Source organism: Mugil cephalus, chromosome 1, assembly GCF_022458985.1.
Source record: "Mugil cephalus isolate CIBA_MC_2020 chromosome 1, CIBA_Mcephalus_1.1, whole genome shotgun sequence".
Taxonomy (NCBI): domain Eukaryota; kingdom Metazoa; phylum Chordata; class Actinopteri; order Mugiliformes; family Mugilidae; genus Mugil; species Mugil cephalus.
Window position 1 is genome coordinate 12,312,161 of NC_061770.1, and position 23,992 is coordinate 12,336,152.

The 23,992-nt window shown below is 40.4% G+C and overlaps 1 protein-coding gene across 1 annotated transcript in view; it reads right to left on the reverse strand.

Moving 5' to 3' along the window:
* The window catches only part of LOC125024414 (prickle-like protein 2), a 57,454-nt gene extending 34,613 nt beyond the window's left edge, over window positions 1–22,841 (reverse strand). Inside the window, exon 1 of the mRNA XM_047612170.1 lies at window positions 22,760–22,841. The gene's annotated coding sequence lies outside the window, so the exon portion shown is untranslated. The remainder of the gene's footprint in view (window positions 1–22,759) is intronic.
* Window positions 22,842–23,992: the final 1,151 nt, after the last annotated feature.

Sequence of the window (23,992 nt, forward strand, 5' to 3'; positions counted from 1 at the left end):
TGGCATAGCTATTGAAAATAAGTGAATATACAAAAAGTGGATTTAATGGTGAGTGAGATGACTTTACTCGTTTAGAAAGTGTACCAAACATATCTAGAGGAGTAATTCTGCAGTAAAAATGAGTAAAAATGACAAATAACTGTGCAACATTAGCAAGGATTTTTGGAGAGACTGAAGCGGGGCCGTGTTTATCCCAAACTACGCACGGAACTTGTCCTTCACTACTCGCCACAGACTGCAGGAAGAAAGTCAACTGCTTGACCTTGCGAAATATGATTGGCTGAAAAGAGTTTGGCACCATATCTGGGATTCTGGATCAAAGTCAAAGGTGAATATCCTGAGGAAGCCATGGAAGTGCTGAATAAATTCCTTCCATTTCCTTCCACCCTGGCCGACTAAATGGCTTTTCCTTTAAACATCTATTTCGTTAAACCTACCACATTGCAAATAAACAGTTGTGATTTGCTTGACATAGGCAATCACGGGTGGAAATCTGTATCAGCGAAAGGGGAACCAGACAAATTTTACACAAACTCCCAGGTTTGGCTGATCGCCGAATACATTTGCAGTCTAAATTGGCATCACCGGAGACAACAACAATGAGCACTGACTAAAATGGGACTCTTTTTTTGCCAACAATCCAGAACGCCTGGTCATTCACACAGAGGCAACCAAATGATTTGTTCACGTTCATGATCTTTACTCGAGCAAAATGCTACATCGGGGGCTAAGGCTTCGTAAGTGGAGGCTTCTTAGGGCAACACACAGCCCAGTCGGCTTGAGACATTTCTGGTTAAAACACCCTTAAAAGTTCTTGCACATAAATAAGAATAAGGTGCCAAATGTCAAGCCGCATGGTTTGATGCAAAGCAGGGAGAAAGTCTGCGCTTGTCCTTACACAAAGCAGGACCTTGTAAAAGCAGCTGCAGCCAGCTGAGAGTGATAGATGGCATGACAACCACAAAAAAGAAAAACTGTGCTTGACATTTACATTGGAGACTTGAAAATATCAGCTCAGACATTAAGTAAGTAGGACATTACTCATCCTGCTCGACTGCAACATTAATGGAGTAATGTTTTTCTGATCTTTCGAAATGAAGCAACTTTTGTCAAACGAACGCGTTTGGAAAGACGTGCTTACGATTTGTGAGCAAAATATTATGCAAGAGGGAAGCAAATTTAGTTATTTTTCCGCCGACCAGAGTGTCAGTCTACATAAAGCAGGCGGCCTTGACCCTTTTCCATTAACACCGTTATTCACAATCATGTGTTCATTAGTGGCCATTGTGCACCTACAATAGCACAATCACATGGTTCTCTTGGTTATTTTTTTTTTCCCACTTAACTGCAGCCGGTGACGGATCACTTGCATATTTATCATATGACCCTTTCCTCCCAGTAATTTTTGGTTCTGTGAGCGTCGATGACCTCAGTGATTACGTCGGGTAAAAGGAAGGTGACCCTCCAGTCGTGACACGAAATTTTAAAGGAGGAGCTACTCAGGCAAAGATAAACAGAGAGAAGCAAAAAAAAAAAAAGATCAAGTCTGACCCTGACAAGAGGCCGTTCTGACCAGTATCGGTTTGTCAAGGTACTCGCACCCCATTTGGGACTCCTCTCTCACCGTCAGCTCGTGTGTCTGTTGTGTTTTCTTCTGGAACGGAGTTCCTCGACTCCCTGGAGGACGACCACATCTGACACCGGGACACTGATGTTAAATGCTCCAAGCACCGGGAACCTCCATCCTGCCTTACTCAGCCACCGAGGCACGTCTCGGTGGCTGTGGGTGATTGTGAGTAAGACACATGGGGGTTTTTATCTCCTCCATCACTGCACGGTGTCAGGGGATGACAGAGCTGCCAAGCCCCAACCCTAAGGGCTTTCCTTTTATAGACGTGTAACTGAGTGCGAGTCCGTAGATGCACATGTGGGATAAAACACTTTTTGTGTGTCCACATGTCACAGTTACTGTACGTACCCCTGCACGCATCCAGTTCCGATTCAGCTCCACCGTGAGGAAATTATTTACATTTTAATGGACTGACGCTCCATTGTGCTGGGTGAGCGGCGTTGCAGAGTCGATGAGGTCAGCGGAGAGGGGAGATAATGAGAATGACAGTGATGTGTTGCTTCTATTAGACTCTGTGTCATCCTGCTTGCCCTTTGATTTGATCACACAATAAGTTGCACAGCCTGATAAGCAGCGCTCTCGTTACTCACTTTCACTGCGACAAGGAAGCCTGACACCTAGCTTTTTTTTTTCTCCTAAGCAGAGGCTCATAACAGAAACATCGACTAAACAACATGCTGTATATAGCTTTGCAGGAAATGAAACAAACGTATTTACCTTAATGGGATTTTTTTCCTCTTCCCGTTAGAAGAAGAAGATAAGGGCAAATCCTCTCTTTGTCTCTTTAATTCACTGTGTTCACTCTCTATTTTCCTGTCAATTACATCTCCATCTAAACTTTGGACTAATTCTAATGACTCAGTCAATCATCCTTTGTTGGTTTTTAAGTTTGAAAGACATTCCTCGTGGGCCTTTTCTCTTCTGATAATTGTTTGGTTAACTCGAATTTGTGCATTTATGTGTAGTTACTGGGCCTTCAGAGGCTTTTATTGTTTTAAATGTGTCGTGCACTTGCTGCATCAAGCCCCAGTGGTTACCACAACATGAACTTTACTACTGCGAACAGAAATCATATCTTGTTTTGTGACTCCTTCAGTAGGCATTTAATTAAATTATTAGGGATTGTCACAGTCTGGCAGTTTTTTTTCCTCAATTTTCTTTTGACTTCTCCTCTTAAATGCATAACAAATATAATTTTGGTCCTCGCATGGAAAGTGTGTCTAGGATTTGTATAAACTGTGTTTAATATTAAATAGAATTGAGAGATCCTGATGAATAAAATATCTCCTCTAGATAAACACCAAGGTTAGTCTGACAATTGAAAGCACATTTGGCATCAGGTATCTTTGCTTGACTCGGAAAACATATCCGTCATCCATCTAGAAGTCCTTCCCAAGGCTGTGATTTCTGCCCTGAGGAGTGAGGGGCGATGTCAGATGAGATCATAAGAGAAGCACAAGACCGACCTTCGCAGCGCGGCAATCTATTTAATAGGCATTGAGATATTTAAAGCACCCACCGACATCCAGACAGAATTACACCGAATACACTTTTAGTGAACTCACATTACATCACGCTGTTGACAACATCTGTTCCTAAAACATCAACATTTTACTTTTCCAGCCCTCATCCAAAAATAGGAGACCAAGAGTGACAGCCAGTTGTAGCTGTTATACTCAGTTATGGTCCAAAAGCGCAGAAGAAAAATATCCCTTGCTGATATCTGCCACTATTCAGCTGAGACCAGATACAATTCACACTATTGTTCAGGGGGTGAAAGACCTGCCAATCCCCTCTAAGGAAAGACAGAAAACACAACACGCACGAAGACCAACATGAAAAATGCACATTTCCTCTGGGTGAAAACACATTTTGCTGTGGGAGTGTGGCCTGAGACGCAAGCCGTGTTCGCATTCGTCTGGGTTCGGCTTTTTATAGACGGCCTTCTCCGTCTGAGCAAAACATCACCATTTCCAGGTAGCGCTATTTTGTGTCACCGAAGTGTGAATATTTACAAGCCTCACCAGGATTGCGATAGAGTGATTATGTCCCAGTGTCCCTTTTCCAATTACCAGACCTGCTTTTGACTGACAAAGGTCTGCGTGTTTGCTTCAACCTCTTCACTGAAATCTAATAAAGCTACAAAACTGTTTTATTACACGGTAAATTATGTTTTAGCTGAATGCAGATTAGGTCTCTGGTAATATGTGGAATATGACAGTTAAAACTACATCTATTAACACCCGGACTGTCAGGCTTTGATTATTCACAGTGTTAAATATTGCACATTATTGTTGGTATTAGGAGGTGTTATAAATTACGTCTTTTCATGCTTTTACTTAGTTCGGTGTTCAATTTGCCGCTGCTGAGGACGCTGCGTGAGAGAACGGGTTAACGCTCGGCCACAACTACTCACGTTTGAGACCCGTGAGAGCTTTCAGGAAATGAGCCATTGATTCCGTAGTGGCTCGACGCACGGCTGCACAGCCATAATACAGGAGGAGAGGAGTCACACAGCACAGATAATCCACTTTCATGGGCTAGAAAAAGCATTTCGATCACAACATTCTATTCAAAAAGGAGATTAAGGTAAAAGTAGATGGCTGTTTGCGCTGAAACCTGGGAGGAACAGTGCAAACTCTGCTAATACACACACACTGAGAGAAATGTGTCTTCTTCCTCCTGCTGCATCTCCACATCTTTTATCCTATTCACATCCGTCACCCTCCACATACTCCCATGTCCACCTGTTCCCTTTGAAGCCTGCGTTGGATGAACAGCCCTCCTCCACAAGCGCTACGTGTCATAATGTCGCAGGGGAGATGTCAACCAGCAGACATCTTTGTACGACAATGTTCTTTATCACAACTCCCAGGGCACTGAGCTATCATTTTTATTGCCGTAAAAAAAAAATAAAGACAGATCCGAAAGACAGGGATGAACACAAATGGACACGAAGCTTCCGCAGGAGAGCACTCTGGGCGAAAAATAGAGGTCTGCAACGTGATGACACACGAGTGTGCAGTAAAATGCATAGAAGGCATTGAACATGAAGTTCACACTCTGGCTTGCTGTGTTTTTATTATCCCAAGTAGAAATATCTCACTTCTGTTTTTTTTTGTAGAGAGACTTTTTCCCTGAAGCTATAAAAGAAACCTTCATGTAGAGATCTCTCATTCATGGAGGATGAAATTGAAATGAATAAAGGAGGAACGACAGGCAAGGTCTCCAGCTGTTTTTCTTTCAGATGCCATCTTTGTTTCATCCTGTGCTACTCTCCATCTGCTGCAATCCAACTGCAGCTATTTGATCTTCGCCTCAGCCTCCACTGAAATGGAACAAAAACGAACCATAAACGCCGAACTCGTATGCGGTTGTTGCTGCTCTGGATTACGTGTCCTTTAGAAGAGATCAGAACTATTGCTTTGCGCCTAATAACGTTTACAACCAAACATTATATGGTCTGTGTCCACAGGTCTCTTTGCATTCAGCAGTCCGGCATCAAGTGTCTGAGCCAGGGGGGAGAAGCCCAGTGGATTTGCCACATTCACTTTGGGTGGAAGTAATTACATAAGACACTTAATGACAGCATGTTGAATAGATGGAACCACATGGACACTGTGTGCAGTCTGCCCCCTAATTTCACCTATCTGTTACTATTTCCACAAGATGCCACCATCACAAGAAACACGCAAGAGGCTATTAAATGTTTCCCAGCCTCCCTCTCTCATCTCAGGCCACAAGTGCAGCATTAGATCTAATAAAAGCAACGCTACAGAGGCTCAACCTTAAACTCCCTGGCACAAATTAGCCCGGCAAACCACACAAGCATAACTATAAACCTCTTTGTTATGCTTAATAAATCCTGCAGTCAAGGAGCACATCACTTGTGGGGTCCAGACTGCCTATTTTATTACACAGTTTGTTCTGCGGAGATCAAATGCGGCATATGTTTAAAGAATCTTACTCCAAACAGCTGCCCCATATCACAGAGTAAAAAACTGCAGCAAAAAAAAAAAAGAAAAAAAAAAAGATCATTTTTAATGAATAATACATTCACAACAGAACCTGTCTGTGTTGATAAAAAACCCCCAAAACTTATTTGGATACGATTCTAAACTGCGCTGCATGAAAGGATGCAAGAAGCAGATAAAGAGATCAGGATAATGATTTCTATATGAGGAGTTATGAAACTGTCAGCATTTGCATTTCTATTTTTGTATGCTCTCATCTATGTCTCCATGACTGTCAGAGATTAACAGCTTCAGTGGGATGTTACCGCATCCAGCAAGAGGGCCAAGTCACCGTAACATTTCTTGCATCCAGGATGGACGGGTCATAGGACGGGAAAGGCTCAGTCCTGCTCTGCTCTCCAAACAGGCTGTCTCATCATACCCCCTTTCATTACCAGTTACTATTTTGGGAAGAATGGAGAAAGCTGCAATTTATACAGGCAGGATTAAACACATCTTCTCACGACGCCGTTGTAAGATACCCAATGAAACCAAAAGCAATCTTTTCTCCCTTGGGCTATGCTCCTTTAATCCGAATGTAATTAGCGAAATATTAATTACTTAAGTCTGATGAAAAAAAGAAATCCAAAACCTGGCACCCAGTTTCCAAACCAGAACATAACTGGTCACAGAATCAGAAGCATGTGGGAAGGCGACTGAAATCATCAGGAGTCATAGAAAGTTGATCCAGAAGAGTTTCAGGAGTTACAGTCTCCAAACTCTGTCTTTTTGGCAGCTCTCTCTGAGGAGGAAAACGGTGCAATGCCGGCAAAGGCTCATGAGTAAATTAACTAGATAATGTCATATTGCATTGAACAATTGGTTTTTGCCATTCAACTCAGGTAGCAATAACACCAGTAAATAGGTTACCATTCATCACTTCACAAGGTTTTGGACGTAAACTATTTTAGTATCAATGAAAAATGAATCATCACCTCATCCGACTCAGTGCATCACATTTCTTTCAATTTGAGATGCAGCCGATTCAGAATAAAGAGCAGTGGAAGTGAGGTTGATATTGTGCAATAAAGTAAAAGCATTTACGATTAAACCACTGCACTTATTGCACTGTTACATAACTCTGTATTTAAATTACTGTACACTATCCACTGACAGTATATTGAAGTTTTGCTCCCCTCTCTTTCAAAGCAGGAAAATGATGAGTTACCCTGTTATTGCAATCAGGCATGATTCCCTCCCCATCCTGTTTCGCAGGGATATATTAATCGAACTTTCTGCTCTTTCTAGAGCCCAGGATGAACAGACAATTTTCCTGTGACAAAAATAAGCTCTGGTAGAACTCATTCAGATTGCACTGCAGCATCTGCAATTCGAACAAAAATAAATTCTACTTTAATATTGTGCAGCCTTCTACTTTAAGTGTGTGCAGCCAGAATGATATCGCACAAAAGTGGCCAGCTTCATGGAACGTGGCCTATATCCAGAGGCAGGAGGACAACTTCTCTAAAGCCACACAAGGAACAGGGAGACTACAACAAGCCTCAATGTTCTTCTCAAATGTAAAACTTTACACTCATTCATACACTGATTCAATTAAAATAAAAGTGTGTTTGTTGAAGAGATGTATCAGTAAGTCCCGCTTTTAACTTCTCATGTATTACCCCACACTGGAAACACAGATGTAACTATCAGTTTCTCTAAAAGGCAATTAAACACTCTAAAAAGCACAAGTCATTTAAAAACGCTTATATTGTTGCGAGGATGTTTACGTTGTCCCCGGGGACTCTTACTACCATATGGATTGAAAAGATCCCATCTGCAGAATATAAAAAGAAATTTAAAAAAAATGTACTCCTTCTATCAAGCTGCGCCACTTTTTTTCCAAATCAAAACAAAGATGGCTGACGGCTACCTGGGCAGGAAACAGACACATCACAGTAAAAGGTAAAAACAAACAAACAAAAAAAACACACAACACCAAGTCTTCATCCCCTCTGTAGATAGAAAATTATTATGAACTATTAATCCAGACAATAAAAAAAGTTGGTTAATTAACGCCACGTTCAGCACGTTCACCAGCTCATATTTCATAGACTCTCACATTAAAGCAGCTTTTCCCTAAATGCAGACACTGCACTCTAAACAGGCTCCAAACAGGTTTATATTAAAACATTTTCATCACAGCACCGTGACATGTCCCCAAAACGCACACGAGTCAGCAATGCACTGGCCATATTTTCCACAGAAACTGAACTACTCAGGAACAGGCCTAATTTGTGAAGTTTTGGCTCAGAGCCAAGCACAAAGGCCAGCATAAGTGAGTAATGTAATTTTAAATGGTCAGTTGCAGTTATTGTTAAGTGCAATGGTTGAATTATTCATGTTTTAATTCACTGCACATTACCAAACTCAGCGCCGCTGCACTTCATGCTGGGTTTACTGCACCTAAAATAAAATGTACTTGTCTATGTGATGAACTGAAATGATGACTGTGAAGAGTCAATTTTGTCTTTCATTAATACTTAAGTGTCTGCCTTTACATCCAAATGTGCTGACCTGATTGACTGAGAAACCATCTACTGTTAACTAATGTCAACAGCTGGTACGGCCCGACTTCAACAGAAACATACAACTGATCACTGCAATGTGATGATGTCTAAATAGCACTATATTTGTAACATATAAAGCACCATAACAATAAAACGAACAATTTGATGAAGATAAAAGCAGATTTAGAAGTATACAGAATGAGATAAAGGGAAAAGGGGAGTAAGCAGTTTTAAGATTTGAGACATGTCAGACAGTTTAAGTTTCGGATGTCAGGTCTGAGACTGTCCCAAAGGCAGGGAGCTGAGTGACTGAATGCTCTGAAACCTATGGTAGAAAGTCAGACAGAAGGTGGTGCAGTAAGCTGCATGGCTGAGGAGGATCTGAGAGTACTGAAGGGTGTGTATAATTGGACAAGATCAGACAGATATGATGGAGCTTGGTTGTGAAGAGCCTTGAAGGAAATAACAGCATCCTGTACACAGTACGGGACTTTATAGGAAGCCAGTACAGCTGCTGAAAAACTGGAGTGATGTGGTCTACGGAATGAGTTTGGGTGATGTTACAAGCTGCAGGGCAGACCAAAAAGAACAGACTTGCAGTAATCACGAGGGCATGAAAAGGAATGGCAGTGGTATTCTGTGCTAGAGATGGGCCAAGTCGATTAATGCTGCAGAGCCTGAAGTAAGTGGGCCAAGTGACGTTGGTGATGTGGACTTCAAAAGATAAAGTAGTGTCAGAGATGACACCCAGACTCTGAACCGGAGGAGAAGGAAGTACAGTGGATTTATCAATATTTAATGAGACACAGTCAACTTTGGCTACAGTGGACTTAGAGCCGACAAAGAGCAGTCATATTTTACTGCTGTTCATTTGTAAAAAGTTGCAGGAGAACCAGGATTTGATTTCCGTTGGACAGAAGGAAACAAGAGAGGATGGAATCGTGAAAGTCGGCTTTGTAGACAAGTAGAGCTGGATGTCATCTGTGTAGGAGTGAAAATGTATGTTGTATTTATGGAAAATGTTGCTAAAAGGATAAAGGTAGACAATGAATAGTTGATGATCCAGAACAGAGCCCTGGAGGACTCCTCGGGCAACGGGGGAAGAGTGAGATCTGAAGTGTTTATGCTGAACAAATTTAGTGGGTGATGAGTGAAGATTCTTCAAATGTGTTGCTAATAGTTAAACAGTCGTGGATCTGAGCTGCAGATGAAAGCTGGTGAAGATGAGGAGTTCAGTTGCTGGTGAATATTGTAAATTTTATCTTAAAAGAAAGTCGTGAAATTTTTGCATTGAGCAGTTGAGTAGAGGTGAGGTGCAAGAGCATCTGGTGGGTGTAAAATCATGTTAACCAGGGAGAATAGGGCTTTACCTCCCTTTGTCCTACTTGATCAAATCTGAATACATGATTTTTTGTTGTACAGACGTCCAGTTTCTGCAGGAAGATGCTCCAGTTGGCAAACTTAGGCCTTGAGTTGAGAGCTCAGGTGTATACCAAAGGAGACAGTCCAGATTTTTAAAGACTAAATGGCTCAACTTAGTCTTTGTTAAAATAACTGGCCAACTTAGGAGTAGCCACAGACACACACAGACTGCACTCCGATGTCCGAGACACTACATTAAATTACGATGCGTTTGTGGCTTGCACATCAGCTGTTACAAGTAATTTGATACTTATCACATCTCTGAGCCGATCCATCCAACAGTCCACTCCTCTGGGTCACAAAATATCCTATGGGTTGCACAGGATACATGACATTAACCTGTTACTAAAGTTGGAGTACGTAAAAATCATCAAAACAAAGAGGGGAACAGGAAATGACACATCTGCCCACTTAACTCAAAGGGCCGAGCCATGTCATCAGGTATTTAATTTGCTTGGTGAGTCAGAAATCAAGATGTGGTTACTTCATTCATAACAGCTTCTCTATGGAGTTGAAATTATATGTACCTTAATAGATGATTTGATCCGTATCTCCCAGTTCTAATAACAGGTAGTCTGTTTCAGGTGGACATGACACTTGAAGTGTAATTGCCCGGCATGAGACTTGTATTGAGCAAAGGTATCTGTTATGTGATTTGCACACAGAGCCCAGCATGACAGAGTCAAATTGTAGCATTTTGGTTCCATTTCAAAACTAAAACTACAAATTAGATGCGTTTAAAGCTAGTGAGATTGCTTGATGAGATCAGCGTGGACTGAAACTTTCTCTTATGCATCTCATAACATCAGTTTAAAAAACAGTTAAATGTTTTATTTCATGCTCATTGACATCAAAAGACACCCGAGTGGCTGGCAACACAGGGAATGGCTTAAGTGGTGGCAAATCCTTTCAGATAAATGCTTTCTCCAAAGATTTCCCCAACTGTGGCTTGAAAAGAAACATGAACCACTCATTCGAGGAGGCGATACTTGTGCGTCTGCCTCAATTCCACTATAAGATGTTTGCATTTGCTCTAAACTGAATAAACTAACATTGAAAAGTGCGGTAAAGCAAAATAAAGATTTTGTTCTTCTTTTCCTGCTTATTTTTAAAACAATATTATCAGAACTAAATTAAAGGCTTTTTTATGTGGCTATCCAATGAGCGTGGATGGTAATAGTAGCAGACTGAAGCTATAAATTGCATGCTATATTCACACCACTGCTACGGCAAAGAAAGGGTTTGGCGAGTTGTCCTGCTCGTACAGCTGCTATTGTGCTACTGCACATGCACCATGATGCGTTGTGTGCATAAATAGTAAGGATGTCTCAAATAATGATTCTTTATTGTCCAACTGGAGCTCAATCTGCCATGTAAATAGTGCAACTGTTTAGGAAAAAGCTGTAGCCATGTATCAACACCCCACCCTGAAGCTTTCTGTCTGTCGGCAAAACATATCATTATCATACTTGATGATCGTCTGCTCTCTCTGTCCTGCTGGTGTCTTTTCCACATTTACTTTGGTACCTTGTGGTTTTGACAGCGTACTTTCACACGTTGATCAATACAGCTGCAGCCTCGGCCTCTGTCTGCTGGATTGGTTGTTCCTCTATAAAATACATACCTGGCTATCTTTCCAAGTCCATAACATCCTCTGCAATCATTAGAGAGCATTTTTACAGTTAGAAACATACCGGTACCGGTGGAGCCGAGCCCGAATACAGTATTCGGAAAGGCACAAATAACATGTTTTTTACAAACATAGTTTTCAAACTATTTGTATTCGAGATCTACAAATAGCTGTCTTTCCTTGTGTGACCTCAGTGAATATTTGTGCGTCTGCTCGGTTTGAGCGACATTCAGGAGTCAGGGTGAAAAGAGGAGGCATGAATTCATACGAAATATGAATTATGATTTTTTTTTTTTTTTTTTTTTTTTTTTTACCGTAACCAGGTTGCAGAGGCAGCATATAACTTTTGGGAAGCGGAGTCTGACCGGGAGATTATTCTGCTACGTTACATTAGTATTGAGACGTCTGCAGTCAGGTTCTGTCATGTTCATGGTAGCATTCGTCTGTTAACATTCGTTAGCTCGGTAATTCAGACTATTATCTATTGGCAAATGGTAAATGCTCTTGCTTATATATAGCACTTTTCTACCTAATGGTACACAAAGTGCTTTACAGTTAGAGGTTCAGTGTCTCCCCTAATGTCTCCAACAAGAAGCAAATCATCATCATAGTCATATTCTGCCCCTTCAAGTCACCATAAATCACTTATTTTAGCTGCATTTAATGCTAAACATCAACCAATATTGTGTATACATCCACAATAATTATTATAATGGATATTTTTTACACTTACATATCCTAAATTAGAAGTTATAATAAGAAGATATCGAATTAGATTGTTACTCCTATTTTATGAGTTTTAAATTCTGAATGCTTTGCACACCCCTAATAGGGAGTTTGCTTAACAAGCAAGTAGTGCCCAGTTTTTCTGACAGCCAGTGATGACACTGGGTCCCGCAAGAACACCAGATTTTAAAAACGATCCCCAGAGAACTTAAAAAAAAAACAACAACATGCCCATTCCTTACATAAACACTTATCCTGTAGAGGTTCATCACACGCTGAAACATATCCCAGCAGACATCGGGCAAGAGATGTAGTACACCCTGGTCAAATCGCCTGTCCAACACAGAGAGACAAACAATCATGCACACTTACACCTACAGCCAATTTAGTCTTAATTCTGGGAGAAAACTAGAGAAAACTCATGACCCGGTGCTATTCATGGCACCCTTCTACCACCCTGCTAATACATCCACATTCAGGGGAGTTTTAATTGGTATGAACAAACAGATGAAGGAACACAGGGATCGCTGTGCTCTGTTTTATTTTCTCATGTCGTATGATTTAACACAGAGCCTTCGCTATGTTCTCCTGCCAAACACTTTGGAGCCACGTGATCTAGTCAGTTGCTCATCTTTGCTCCGTGTTTGCCAGAACAAAACAAAACACTAAGACTTTTACCCGCTGAACATAGCACATAAACCCACTGTCGTTTGTTGCAGGCCTGCTGAAAGCCAGGATGAGGCCAGAGAAAGGCACTGGAAGAGTATACTCAGACTAGTCAGCTAAAGACTGTGAGCTCAGCAGAGATGAGCACAATGTTTGGCCATGATCTATAAGACAATTTAGCAGACAGCGAGGGGCTCTGTCTCCCGGATGAGCGTTGAGCTTTGGGCAGGTGTTCCGCTGGTGTGAGAAAAGAAAAGAGATTAAACTGTGCAGCAGTAGCAGGATCATAAGAGCAACGGAGAAGCACCAACACTTACACAACCTAAGCACTGGATGATCATGTTAGCATTTTGGTAATTCAGTTCTATTCCAAGCCTTGGAGGGATTAGTGAGGAGCCTATCATATTTTTGGCAACATCATTTAAAAGGAATTATCTAATATGGGCTGTGTCATTAAGTGTGCGAGTAGGATGAGACAGAAGAAGCACAATCGTGTTCGTATGTGAGTGTAGGGCAGAAGATGGGAGGCTGCATGCGTACGGCAACAATGGCTGATTTTAACGGTGGTTGTGCATGATCATGATGAGCAGCACGAGATACTGTTCAGCTTTCAATTAAGATTGTGGAGTAGTACTCCTTCATATTGCACACACACACACACACACAGATGCACGCAAATAAACAAGAAATATTCATCTCCAGCGACTTGAATCAATCATCACATGTAAGCACATGAGGCGTTGTGTGAGGCAGATTTGCCTTTCAAAGGCAGGCAGAGAGCAGTTCAAAATGAAAACATCCAGCCTTGTTAGAAATAATCAGCTTCTCCAAAAGCTGCGAGGCTGTTTCGAGCACACGTACAGTATGTGGGTGCGTGCGTGCAGCTACTCCGTTTCATTGTCTTGCTGAAAATCTGTTGTGTGGCTAACGCAGGATTAACACCTCCCTTTCTGCTCACAGATTTTCAACCAAACAACATAATGATGGGTTTGCTAAACGTAAACATCTATTCTATGTTCTCCTTTCTTTGCCTGTCATGATGTTTGATTTTTATATTTGGCTGTGTCCACTGTCAACATGCAAGACGAATAAATAATTTAGTGGCACTTGCGTCAAAGAGGACCGGGCCATTTATAGCTACAAATGGCTTTCTGTTTGTACAGAAAAGGAAGAGAAAAGAGGGCTCCGCTCAGCATTCAGGCAGCAGAAACTGCAGAGGGTAACAGAACAGCAGAAGCGTATCACCGAGATATGGAATATACATAATGCAATATCAATGTATGATTAATAAGAAACCACAGCACAGGGCAGAGGGTTGGACGGGAGGTGGCGTGAACAGCAGCAGCTGTGTGTAGCAGTTAGAAGCAAAACTGCATAACCACACGCTGAAGCAGCAATGACCGCAAGTCCAAACTGGTACAACCGCACCGCAGCTAATTACTATCAGTATTATGTTTGCAAATAACCCATTAATCATTTTTTCAGCGCAGTGCAATTTACATGAGGAGTTACTAATTTCTTCATTTTATTGTTACCACAGATGAGAACCAACTGTATGTTAGGGCTGTCGAAATTAACATGTTAACACAAATTAATCCATCATCACCATTAACCTGATTAAAGTTTTTAACAGGGTTAATCCATCTTCAGGGCAGAATGACGCAGAACCTATTTTGCAACACATTTTGGGCAGTGTGTCCAAGTAGAGCAACTGTTACACAAGACACTAAACAGATGATGGTCCTCTCCATGGGAAATCTGAGTACAAAAGAAACAAAAACAAGACGGAACAGTCGACTCACATAAAGTATTATGCACTTCGAAGCACTTTCAGCTTAACGCACCACATTCACGTGGTATACATCAGTCGGTGATGCTGCTAGCACTTTGGCTAACGCCTAATTTATAGAACTGCGCTGACCTACACATGAATCCTCCGCTGATGTGAGACATTTCTACTTGTGTGCTCGTCAGTCTGGCTTCTGGCTCTTCTTGATTCACTTCCAACAATGGCGACTGAAATTTCTGTCCCACGAGTCATAGAAATGTCTGCATCTCCAAACATCCTCAGTTAACATTACTGATTCTTTTTCAAAAAATCTCCTCGCCCATCTTGTGATGAATCAAGACAAAGAAAGACAAGCTGGCTTGCAATAATCTAGCAACTTCTGCAACAGCTGTTGGTTCCTACATAATTCAAAATTACATAGTTTTTCCAGACCCTAATTTCCAAACTTTCTTGTAAATTATGGCATTTGAGTAAATATTCTTGCATCATGTAAATAATATAATTATTAAGTATATAATAATAATTAAGGAATTAATTGTTTGTTTTCATTATTCTGAATATATTTGTGGTTATGTCACCAAATAATTTCAAGAAGATTATAGGTAGGTAGGTAATGTAGCTAATACAAATAAGTTAAAGATAAATTCAGTGGATGTTTTGTTTTTATTGTAAGTTGCACATGAGCAGCTGAACTACCTGATGTTACAATAGACTTGGCCTCACTAGGATTCTTAAACATCAAATAAGCATTCAAATACTCTTTAACAAGTAACTAAATTAAGTCAAATACAAAAATAAATGAATAAATCATAAATTGAAAAGATAAAAGACGTTAGGAATCACTCGCTCAGGAGGTTCAAACGTGGTCACCTGTCTGTCAAAGCAGCAGTGAAACCGGACGACACCTGGGTAGCCCTTAAAATGGGTTGGAGCAGATGGCTGTGCATTCAACCTGTCAATCTGCCCAAAAGTTTTTTGGACACGTAGTCTACCGTGTGCTCTCAGACAAACATTTTAGCTGTGCTGCCAAGCGCCTTTAAAAAACAGATTGATCCATCTATTTTTTTTTTTTTTTTTTTAGATATTCATAATTTTATGTTTAAGAAAACTGAACAGAATTTTTCCATATTTAAATCATAAAATCAAATTCCATACTTTCCATACTTGTGTAGGTACCCTGTGTTATGTGTGAGAGACTGTTCTCAGTTGCAGGGAACAATGTAAATAAAAAGTGGTCTGGTCTCCACCCAATGTCACTAAGTTACTTTGTCTTAGTAGCTGGAAATAAGACTAACAGGGTCCCATTAGTTCCAAGTTGTTTTTATATGATAACGATGATATTTAACTGTGATTAATCAAAATTAATCCACAGTCACCCTGTTATTAATCTGATTAAAAATCGTTTCACAGCGATATATTATGAGGTTACACTGAAGAAGATGGCAGCAGAGAAAGTTTGGCATTAACGTCTTTTCAGTGACTAATCAGCTGTAAAGCTGAAACGATTATTTGTTTAAATGACAGAAAATACTTTTTTTTTTGTTCAATCTACCATTAGCAGTTTTACAAGAACAAATATTTAAAAGAAATTCTTCAGACTGTAGTAGATATTAGAGGACGTTAATTTGAATTTGGGAAATAATGATCAGGCATTTTTCTTGCTTGAATCATTTATTTAATTACAAAATTAATAAGTTAAATTAATCAATAATTAAAATTGTTTTTAAGGCTCTTCCTGTTTCTGTGTACAGTATCTGTTCTTCAGAAACAGTTCAGAAACACTGTCACAATCTAAATATCTAAAAGGAAGTCTCATTTAAGTGTGAACAGAAATGAGTTTGAGCTTGACAGCACTGAGGCACTGTCTCTGCCTCCCTTAGTGGGTCATGTGGACAGAACCATCTGATTTCTACTTTCTTACAGTCATTTTCCCTGCAGATGAGATGCCATGCCAATCATCAGACCCCCACCTAATTCAATAAACAGACCTGAGGCGTTTCGGTCCTGCTGCTTCTGCAGAAACCTCTGTCTAACTAGCACACTTCAATCAGCTCTCCAGCTGCTGCAGAAGCTCCTCAGATATAACCTTGAGAGATAACGCTTTCATCATAGAGTTCGCAAAATAAAACAATCTGCGATCTAAGTGGGCTTAATAATTTCTTTCTCTCATAAAAACATTTGATCCATGGAGCAGGGTACTCTAGCAGCACGTCTTCTTCTTCACAAGAGTCAAGTCATGCTTCCAGGCAGATGGGGTGTAAAGCCTTACCAGCATTTTCACAGTCCCACCCCTCAAGAGCACAATCCATCATCTGTTTAGCTGCCCCCGAGCCTCCGCTAGCACCTCCCTCTCATTAAGAAAATGAGCGCCTTAATTGGAAATTGTGTTAATTCTCTGACATGTCTTAAACGCGATCTCCCCTTCACTTCCCCTAAATTGCAGACATACTTGGCAAATTTGGGGAGGCAGCTCTGCTGATGCATATTCCCGTTAAAATCATTTTCATCCACTTTCCCCTATTCACGCCACATTATTATGAGCCCCATGATTAATGCCCTTAACACTCCCAAGCACGCTGGTTCACCGAAACTAATCTGTGGTGGAAAATTGGATCTACAATCATGTAGATGGATAGTATAGTGGCTTCAGTGGGTCATGGTTCCTCATGTTGGACAGCATAATAAATAATTGAGCTCCAAAAAAAAAAAAAAAAAAAAGGTTTAAAGGCAGCACTCCTGTTTTTGGACTGTTTTAAATACTGAGACTGCTTGCCATATTCTTTTTGTGCCGTGAACGACAGATAAAGAGGACAACTGGGAAAATGTTGTTGCCAATAGAGACAGCAGATCAGTAAACAGACACAGCACCACCCCGCGTCATTATGCTCATCTAAACATTGGCTTACTGAAGACATAATAGCGTACGTGTTAACAAATGAGTTAACAGGCGATTGCTGTCCAGTATCATTTAACAACACTGACTCAAGTATACTGTCCATCACAGATAGGTTCATTTTCAGTCTAGAAAGTGTTAGGAGGAAGACAAATTTCAGGGATCCTTAACAGCTTTGTACATCATCATCAGTTTATTTGCTTAAACAGTGAATAATTTGTCTGTGACATGGACATAGCTGGAATCACAGAGTGGTTTTCAGGAGAATCTAAATAATTGCTGATTAACGGGAATCACTTCATCTACTACATGTTTTATCTCTAAAAAGTAACAAATAATGTTTGTGTTTATATTTTATTTGTACAAAGTTGTCTAATAGTGGGTATTCTCATCAGCTTTTGTAAGTACTTAACTACTGGTATCTAACCTCAAAGAATTTGGATTCATCAGAGAATGAACATGGGCTTTCTGAGGGTGTCCTGTTGTGTGGGCTTATGTGTCCTATGGGTTGAGGGGAGGGGCCACTGTGGATCAGGTTCTTTCCAGTGCATCCCACAGATACTTGATCAGTTTGGGATCTAGTGAATTTGGAGGCCAGCTCAGCACCTTGTGCTGATCTTCATGTTTTTGAGTTCCTAAACTGTTTTTGTAAGTGTTTCAATGTCAGGCTGCATCCTGCTGGGGATGGCTGCTGCCATCAAGGAGCTTCAGTGCTATGGGGTGGGGGCACTTGGTCTGGTCTAGGTGGTTGCTACATGTCTAAGTAACATCCACATGAATGCCAGGTCCAAAGGTTTCCCAGCAGAACACTGGATCATCACAAGATGATCAATGTTATTCACTTCTCCCGTCGGTGGTTGTAATGTTATGGCTGGTCGGTGTGGATGCCAATTCGCTCCAGGTTTTGGGGCAGTCGGTTTGGTATAATTTGTGGGCTGAGAATCCATTAGTGGATTTGGAGCAGTGTTGCCCAATCTGGCTGATTTTGGCCCATTGTTCAGTCATCATTAGTCTGGCGTGACTCGGGCAATCAGTGGTGCTTGTTTCTCTGTCCTCTGTTTGGCTATCTGGCCGCCTGTGATCACCACATTAGAAAGATTCGGGTTGAAAATTGACAAATTGGCCCTTTAATAGTGCACCAAAATCAAAAGAGAGCGAGAGAGAGAGAGAGAAACATTTGTCAATGCGAGCTCAGTACAATAACAAAAGCAAGCTAGAATCATTCTTGAGCCAGGTGTTTACCTTAGCAGCTGCCACGCTCTAGTTCACAATCCCAAAATCTGTGTGGCTGTTTAACATATGAATAATGAGATATGATAAAAGGAGTTTAGAGAGGGCTGATGAATATGTGTGGCTTTGAAGCGGTTGTTGTGTGATCGTGTGCAGATGAGAGCGTGGGAGGTGTCGTGTGCGTGTGTGTGGATGTGTGTATGTCTGGAAGTGTCTGCTGATGAGGGTGACATTTGTGCGCACAGTGAGAGGTTTAACCACCAGCATCTGGGACTCCTTCTCTAAACCCTAAAATGCCGAACCAGGAGAGGCAAGAACCGAGCTCACCCAGTTTAGTCCCGTTTCCACCATCAGTCCGTGTGTGCGTGTGTGTGTCTGTGTGTGTCAAACTAAGGACACCGCTCTCCACACACTCCACAGGATTTCAGCGCTCCGCACATACACAGTGGATTCATCACCTTAGCAACCAGTCGATTGAAAGATGATGAATCATGTCAAAGACTGCTAATTTCTTTGCCGTTGTCAAACATGAACAATGGGTGGTGAGAAGGAGTCACAGAAACGTTACCACAGACAGAATGTTGTGTGTGTGTGTGAACTTGAAGGGCTACCATAGACAGAGGCAAAATCACAGCTAATCAGAAGCTGGAGACAGACAGAACGAAGAGGAACTTGCTGTTTATGCTTTTGACTAATCGAAAGGAAACACTGTGAGCTCCTCGGCTTGCTAAAGAGGGTTTCTTTTTATTCCTCCCAATTCAAATAGGTATTGGTTAAGTTAAATCCAGATTGCAGCTATCCTAGATTTGATTGCACACAGGGATCAGTGGCTGTACACAGATGTAAATATAGGTCTAAGTCTAAAAAAAAAAAAAACCTCTCTCTTCTACCTTGTAATTTCAGGTAAGAGCGGATGCTGTTGATGCAGTATGATTTGAATGAAGCTCTAACAACACCTCTGACCTCATCTTCTCTATACTTTAAGACTGAGTGGGCCTGAATGCGTTTCCTGACAAATAGCAGTCTTTGCCGACTAGAAGGGGGCTCTGAGAAGTGCATTTGTCACACATTAGTGCGCCAGGCAACACCAGCAGAGTCGGTGGAAATGGCACTGAAACGTGAACGTACATCCACTGTTTTGCACCACAATTCAGAAGTGTTGTCCTTACAGACAATCTGTAAAATGTGGAGTTTTGTCGTTTGACATCCTCAGATACTGCCAGCCTGACATGGTGCTGTTAATTCAGCAACAAGATGCAAACATTGCTTCAGTCGACTCCCGTGGAATCAATAATAATGCAGAGTGTAAACAATGTATGCCATGCAGTTCACTTGAAGGCAAACAGCTCCCACTGCTGGTTAACATGCTGCAGGCATATGTAGGGATTTCTACTCGGCTAACTTTGGAGAAGCTCTGATTTATTTACTCTCCTTTTTTCAGCTTTGATCTGACAGACTGCAGGTGAATTATGTGATCAATCAATTAATCAAGTACTGGTGGTTTGCAACTTATATGTTAAAGGCAACTTTATGAATGTCACTGCAGGAAGCACACCTTTGTTTATGCTGCTGTTTTGCATTTTGTGCAGTAAATGCAAGCGTCTTTCCTATTTTTGCTTTTCTGTCTCACAACAACAAAAAAATAATTTATCAGTTGCAGCTTTTCTCTGTTATATCTTTGTTCATTTTACACTTACAGGTTTCGGACTGTTGCCTGATGAAAGCAACAAACATCATAAAAAATAAATTTAAAGATTTTCCCAATGACTTTCTTTTTTAAATAATAATTAACATTAAAATGTAATATTTTGTTAAATGTAATGGCGATAAGGCAGTTGTATAACAGAGTAATTGATAATAATGAAGATAACATCGGAGATCATTTTAAGAACAATACCTTACAGAATTTTTTAAACGTTTGTACACTCAAGCTCCAGACGAATCTTGACATGCCCGACACCAGCTCATGTTATTTTTGCTCTTACGGGTCTGATGATGTATAACCCTGCAGTGTGAAATGTTTGTGGGAGCTGGTGGTGTGGAATGTGCCATGTCCTGGTCACAGTGTTCCCTCCTCTCTACCGGTCACTCAGCAAGAGACTTCCTGTGGGCAGAGTGAGAGAGCATCACACTCTGCCCACACATTTGTCCTCTAAAAGCCCCAGTCATCTTTATCAGGCGGTGAGGCTGTGGCTGTTTAAACATACTCAAAGTTTGTAAATTTGAACATGACATAAATGTCATTACAGTGTCCAAATGTGGCAGTCAAACCTGACAGTGGACTCTCCTGAGACTGACCAGCAGCATCCAAGTCTTTTAACATAAGTATGTTTACTTGGACACTATTATTCTTCTAATAATCAATATAATAGTAAAGTACGTCATGTCAGCATGTAATCAACTGACTGGTTTAGTCAGAATTAAAATATCAGACTAAGAGGAGGAGTGTACAGTTTTTTTTAAAGTCAACAGGAACATATTAGTGATTGACCTGGTCATTTGAGTCAGGATGGAGTGAAAATATGTGAACATCAGGTGATGTGATGAGCTTTTGGGAATGACATAGCCTTGGAGGTGATGAACAAAGACAAACAAAGCCTGAATAGATGTGGACAGAACCGGTGGAAGAGTGTTTCTGTCATGGAATGTTCTTCTAGTGAAATTGTACTGTCGATGAATTTCTTCTTCCATTATGTTTCCAGCAGTTTTGACGGGCGAAAAAGTCAAAAAAAGGTTTCATTCTGATTGATCTTCTGGGGCATCTAAACAGATCATTGTATTCAACAATAACAGCTACTTTTTAGTCTCTAATCAGAATGATTTCAATCTGGTTAACAAACAATTTCAGTTTTTGCACTCCCTTGCAAAGTAAAATCTGCTGTGAAAAAATGCTATTGGTGAAATTTGATACCTTCCTCTCATCTCTACTTTAAAAATAAGCCCACCTTAAAACACTAACAGTACTTTACATCTCCTGTGCAATATGCACTTATCTTTGGAGAGAAAGCCATAAACTATTCATAGTGAATCTTGCTGCATTATTCATTAGAGAAGTCCATGTTTAAGGCATCTGATATACAAACCCAAGGTGGATGCTTTTTACCACACTACACTCCATTTTAGTTAAATATTTGTTTTCGTTATCATTATTTTAAGTATTTTTCACGTTTAACTTAAAATACTGCATTCTCTCAAATATAAGAAAGTAGGTGTTGCATTCAGTCAAATAAACATGCAGCGGTATTAAAAAGACAAAAGGAAAAATAGAAATGTGTCAATGCATAAATATTATTTACTTGGTGTAGTTGACGCAGATATGTCTATTTTTTATATTTTTGACATATTAATATACTAGTATTTGGAAGTTTAGTGGAGTGGAGTTGTTCTTGTTCCACTCCAAGGCTCTATGAAATAGTTTTATGCAATTCTCTCTTGAGTATTTTGGCCTCTACAGAAATATTACCCTACTATCTGTCAGACATTAAAAGCATGACATATTCTTTTCAATGCAAAATATAAATCATACTAGGGTTTGAACAACTTCACGTTTTTTTAAGTTGACTATTATGAGGTCGAATCATGGCTGAGTAGTTGCCGATGATGTCATTAATATAAATACAGTGGGAAGAAATGCTTTGGAATAATTAAATCCATATTTTGACCTGAATATTGTTGCGTCTCACACAAAATAAGCTACGGACTCTTTTCTTCAAGTTTACTGAAGCTTGAACACAGGCTACCGTCGGCCGTAGCCCACGTCATCACAACAAACACTGTCAGCCTGACACTCTTAGAAAGCTCAGACACCGTAACGTCAGTCTCTCGTATGGTGCATTCACTGACATAAAGGACAACAAACACGCTCTACAACCACAGCAACAAAGTCAACTAACAGAACACAACAGAACTGAACATTAACACATGAGCTTATCAATACTGTGAGGTGCAAATATGTGTAGCCTAGATAAATCGGCACAATCAATAGCGTTTAATAGTACTTCACAGCATGTTGTAAGATAGGACAGTAGCGATATTTCTCTGTCACAGTGTAGTCTACAGCAGTTAAATGTCTAGTAACTTTGATAATCAAATTCACCAGCATTCATTCTGGTTAATCGATTGTTAATTAATGAATTGTTAATTTACTGCTGTCGACAGGATTCGCACCGTTCCTTCGTTAACGTTAGCAGATGCCTTTTCACGTGAGTGTGCTGCAGTAGTACTTAAGTTATATTTCAGGACGGACTTACATATTTTGTACGTCACGGTACAATGGGCATCATCTTTAGTGAAGCATTTCCACACACTTGAACAGCTGCTAATTTTCAGCAAGGACCCACCGAGCTTCTCATCTCTTCATCACCTGTCTTGTGAGAGTTGTTATTGTCACGTGATCAGTGACTCGTCGATATGACGCTTAAAGCGTCAGGGCACAGTGTGAGTAAAACTAATCGACCAGTCGGCCAGTCTGTACAACCCTTCATGTGAACGTAAGTAGCAAGTAACTAACTGCCAGATACACGAAGTGCTTTTGCACTTCGAAATATTGGAAATTTTGAGTATCAGGTTATTATTGTGATTATTTTTGTAGAAGAAATACATATCAAATATTTTTAACAAATTAATGCCTGGAAAAATGACTGTGTTTGTGTTGTGAAACCCTGTCACAGTACGAAAAAGAGATGAATATGAAGGAAAATGAGAATCAACACTGACCCATAGATTAATGTGTAATTACTTTAGCTTCCTGAGGAGAGCAGCAAAGCACCTACAGATCTGCATCAACAAGACGGAGAAGCTTTGCAGCTCAGCAACAGGTCTGTCCTCTCCTGCAGGATCTTCTAATCCTTTACAGCATGTGGATGAAAAACAGGTGCACACAGTAGCTCACAACACTCTCCCACTGGCTCTGGTTTTTAATTATTTTTTTTTTTTTTGCATTATTTAGTTTCTTACACTCTACAGTTTAGTAGCCCATGTGATATCATCATGTCATCTATTTTGTTCAAACCCTGAAGCTATTCTTTCACAGTAGTTGCAGGAAGTATGTGAACAACCAGCTTTTCTGCAGTAATAGGTCGTAAAATGTAGTTTAGTTTTTATCGTACGTATAAACCTCACACAACCTCACTCAGTAACCACAATGCTGCTTGAGCTAATATTAGTTAGAATCTTTAACATGTTTATTGAACACATCCATTAGATGTTTACAGTGTTGCAATCTGGATTCAATAAATCCTCAGTAAACTTTACCTCTTGATGATGGTGAGCTGTGACGGCCCAGAAGCTGCCAAATCTGTGCTGTGTAGCCACAATTCGATAGAAATCCTTTATACAACTATAATTTGTACCGACAGATGTTAACAAACTTATTCTTTAAGTTGCTATTTTGAGTCACTGAGCATTTTGCATTGGACTTTTTATAGTACTAAGTAATTTCCATTTATGTACAGGTGAAGATTTAATATCATGTCATGCCTCCA